Source organism: Cinclus cinclus, chromosome 2 (genome assembly GCF_963662255.1).
Source record: "Cinclus cinclus chromosome 2, bCinCin1.1, whole genome shotgun sequence".
NCBI classification, from domain to species: domain Eukaryota; kingdom Metazoa; phylum Chordata; class Aves; order Passeriformes; family Cinclidae; genus Cinclus; species Cinclus cinclus.
In genome coordinates this window covers 40,389,787-40,394,525 of record NC_085047.1, presented here as the reverse complement: position 1 = coordinate 40,394,525, position 4,739 = coordinate 40,389,787, and positions in this window count along the sequence as shown.

Sequence of the window (4,739 nt, the reverse complement as noted above, 5' to 3'; positions counted from 1 at the left end):
GAATTTTTTTTTTCTTCTTTTCTCTTGTAGCTGAGCATCATCCCATACTAGCTGGGAGCTTGTTAGAAACTGAACTTGTCTTTTATTCTTCTCATGAATACAGATAATTTTGTAGTTATCTTTCTTGTGTTGATCAGAGAATATTGGTTCAGGGGTGTCATAGCTCCTGTCCTTCCTGGTTTTAACCTTCTGGATCATTGACTCACAAGAGCCACTCACTGTGGCTCCTCGCTGTTATTAATTACAGGATGCATATCGGTTTGTCTTTGGGTGTTGGTCTTTATCTTTGGAATCTTGCAAATATTTTAAACAATCGGCCTATTGTTTAGCAAGTGCTCCACACACACTGTAGGCCTTTTGTGAATTTCAGTTAAAAAAAATAATGAAAGAATGACTAATGGAGCACGAACGGTGCTTGTGACACTATAGTCCATTGTGTAACTATTGAGAGCAAAATTTGCATTCCTAGAAAAGCTTGTTCACAGTCAAAGTATAGGACATTCTCTTTATGGCTCATGGGAAAAGATGTACTGTATATTCAGCTCAGGATGCTACTTGGAAGGATCAACTTTTAAAAAATGTCATTTTCCCCCCCTGGAACATTGAAGTCAGACTGAGACCCAGCTTTCCTTGGCAACAGAAGTGACTTTTTCATTCAGGCAAGTGGCACTGGGGGGGGGGGGGGGGGCTATTTTAGGTCTGTCACATACATGCATCACGATTTGTTTGCTCAAATGGCTCTGCTTTTAGATGATGGTAAACTTTGACATTGATGGCCCTTTTGAATAGTGAGAGTACATATTTATAAATATATAAATATTTATAATTATATAAATGTCTGCCTTCTCTGAATGCTGGAGGCAGCCTGGCAGTCTGTGCTTTTCTTTCCTTCAAAAGCAGGAAAGCAGTTCTTTCCCTCTGAGGTTGTCACAGGTCAAACAGAGCTTAAACTGGGATCTTTAAATGTTTGGAAAAATTGTGAGTTCCAGTCAACTTACCTGAAACTAATAGCTGTCTCTCCTGCATGTGCCTTAAAAGATGGTACTGGGTGCTCAGAGGGGTAGGGCTGCATCTTATATATGCTATAGTTTCCTGTGGCATTTGCTGTCTAGGTATAATTAGTCTGTTTTGACTTTTTATTTTGCTGTGAAGAATTAAGATCCAGTCACTGCTCACTGGAGAAATCCATCCTTTGTCTGTCGGTGAAATCTCTTTGGGGAAGGCTTTGCCTGTTATAATAGATAAACGTGGTGCCAATCATTGTGGGATTTCTGTACGGGGAGGGATGGTGTTAAAATGCTAAAACTTAATTTAAAGCAGCAGAGCCTGTTGTGGCCCCATGGCAGAGTGGAAGCCAGCACAGAGTGCCCAGCTCCTGCTGCAAGGCCCTGGTTCCGGCAAGATGCCAACTGAGCTTTCAGATGCTTGCCTGGAGAGGGGTGTATGAGGGACCTCTGAGGACCCCAAGGACTATGTGTGTATGCACAGATAAGGACTGTGGGGACCACTTAGCCTTAGCACAGATCCACAGAGAGCTGCTGCAAATGAGGGAGTCTGATGTGGGCAACAGCTGGGTGTCCCAGGCCAGTTCAGCCAGTACTGGCTAGGACAGAGTCATATTCATGGGGAACAACTGCCTGTTTGTCTCCATCCCATCTGCTCTGATGTGACCCAGGAGGTTTTTCAGTATTACCTTTTTCTTCTGAAGAAACAGGAGTGTTGGAAGTATTGAGGAGGGAGTGTAGTCAGTCTGAGTTTGGGAAGTGAGCAGGGAATGCTCAATACCTCTGCAGCATTATACTTGTAACAGAACTGCCCAAGTACTACAAGTGCTTCTATTCATGGTCCTGCTGTAAATTCAGATCAATTGGACCCAGCTCTCTTGGTATCCGATGCTTCCAAATTACATTGTATTTGCCACTCGTTGTTATTAATTTGCAGTTTTCACCTTGATTAATTTTTAGGAATGTACATAATAAGAAACTTTAAAATAAGCAGGAAGAGAGGAAATGGAAGTTTGGCCTCTACGGTGTTTCTCATTTATGACCTCTGTGTCTGAAACTGTATTGCTCAGTGGTGCATTTTGTCACCTGTTTTCTGTGTCAGTTCAGTGACTATTGAAACAAAATATTCTATTTGATACAGAAGAAATGGTGTGAGCAGCTCATGCCAATTAGTGTCTGAGTAATTGGCACATCTTTGTGAGCAATGAAGCAGCTGCTTGTTTTACTGACAGGGAAAGAATATTCATAAAGAAGGTGCTGGAAAGGTGGCCTTATCATCACTGATTACTGATTTTGGATGTGTTACTTATAGGAGTGAGCCAGGTTAATAGTGTAAGACAAAAATAGGTGTCCTCAAGCCCTATGCATGTACTGCAACTCAAAGTGGGCATATTTTCCAGAGGTGTGTTCCCCTTCTGTTCCATAAATTTTTTTTGTAGAGTTCTGGGTGTTGAATTCATGTGCATATTCCTGCTTCTGGATTTAGGAGGTGAACTTTAGGGATCAGAGCTTAATCTTTTCATCTTCCTTTTTATGGTTGCTGGGTTTTAAATTTTTTGTTGTTGTTGTTTGTTCTGTGTTTTGGTTTTTCTTTTTTATTTTGTTTTGGTTTTTTGTTTGCATGTTTTTTAGACAGTATCTTATTTTGAAGCAAGACAAAAGTCCCTTTTTAACTTTTCAGTCTGAACAAGTGTCATAGAACCACAGAATGGTTTGGGTTGAAAGAGACCTTAAAGATCCTTTAGTTACAATTCCCCTGCCATGGGCAGAGACACCTTCCACAAGACCAGGTTGCTCAAAGCCCCATCCAGCCTGGCCTTGCACACTTTCAGGAGTAAGACATCCACAACTTTCTGGGCAACCTGTGCCAGTGTCTCACCACCCTCATCATACCCAGTCCCTTTCTTCATAGGATTTACTTGTCTTTGGGAAGGTGTATATAATTTCTGTTCTTCCTGATCAGAAGTATAGTAGTACAGAAGTATACTTTATTTAAATATATATATATATGTATATGCATACTTATACATATATATAAAGTATACTTTATGTTTTTGCTGTGCAGAATGAGACACATTTCACTGGGAAACGACCATTCTCAGTAATTACTGAGCTGGTTTAACCAGATCACACCTCCTATTAATTTTGTGACTGCTGTCTGATTTTGCCAGAAGTTGTTGTTTGGTTTTAAGTGATACATGAAATTGGTTGTTGTGACTTTTTTCTTGAGTCACATTATCTTAAGAGAAGAGGTGTTACGGAGTGGTCATCCTTAGGCCTGATGTTCGCAGAAAGCTTTTCATAGAGATCTAATAGTTTTTCTTTCCTTCGGAATGTGGGGACAGCAAAGTAAAATGTCCTGGCTTTGAAGTATGAAGAATGTTGTATTAAGTTCTCAACAACAGGGATAAGGATACAGGGAGGAGAGCTCAGTCCTGCAGAAGTGGTGTGTTTGTCTGCATCAGGTTAAAACTTCAGGGCTTCAAGGTTTGACTCTGGCATTTTCTTTGTATCTTTGTGCTCATCTTCTACCTGATTTGGGTTCACTGTCATGATCAGATCCTCACAAAGGTCAAATTGCCCTCTTCAGAAGCTTGTACTTGGGCTTTCTACTTCCAGGGACAACTGTTGCTTCTCTATGCTAGGAAAGAATGAACTTCATAGTCAAACTCTTAGTGTAACAGTTGCCAAAACAAATGGCAACTATGAGTTTTGTTTATCTTCCTGGACTTTCTTATACATCACATTTTTTTACACTGCAGGGAGATTGCCTTGTATCGTTAATGGCCAAAGCCATTTCATGATACTTTTTCAAGTGGCTTAAGACTTTATCACTGATTTACCCCAAAATATTTCCCCTGCATGTTCACAGTTTAACAGGTGAAGTTTGTGCATCACGGACACGTCTGCTTGCAGATTCTTGCCATCTTTGTTGGCAGTTTAAGCTCAGCATGCTTGCATACCTTCAACTGCTCACGGTGCAGGAATACCTTTCAATTGCCTGAACAGGAACCACCGGAGGGCATCTGTCTGAGTCTGAGTTATGTTTGAAAACCATCTGGCATATTGTGGGATAGTCCTAATAATAACAATGAGCACTTTATCAGGAGTTGAGTCACTGTGCTCAGTTTCCACTGTGTAATACTCTTAGTGGTTGCATGTATGCATTCCATATAGCCAAAGGGTTACTACTGTGTGTAGATATTGTATAAGACCATTGTGCTGACAGCTCACATTTGGACTTATTTATCATTCAAAATCTGGCTATAAAGAAAAACATTTAAATAATAAAAATAATTACCAAGATGAAAGACACAAATCAGTGTTAGTTGCATCCTAGACCTGTTTCCTGCGTCTGTGTGGGGGAGGAATGAGGATAGGTGTAAATAGGGATGGCAGTCACAGGAGTAAGGTGCTTTCCCTGAAGGTGCTTTTGACCTGTTGAAGTGGTCTCTCTTTGTACTTAACACAGACATCCATCAACAAGGACAATGAAGAGCTGCCTGGGCCTGAAGCATGGGGAAGAGAAAAGCTCCAGGAGGTCCTTGGTCTTCCCTGGTTCCTCATAGGAGCTCACTTATTTACCTGTAGGCAAAGCTCAAAGTATTTTGTGAAACTGAGTATATGTTGTTTCCCAGAACCTTCACAAAGTTCAGACACAATATCGTAATTTTGCATGTTTAAATAATATTGCAGCTGGTAGTGACTGGCACAGCTCTAGTGATTTTTGCCTCT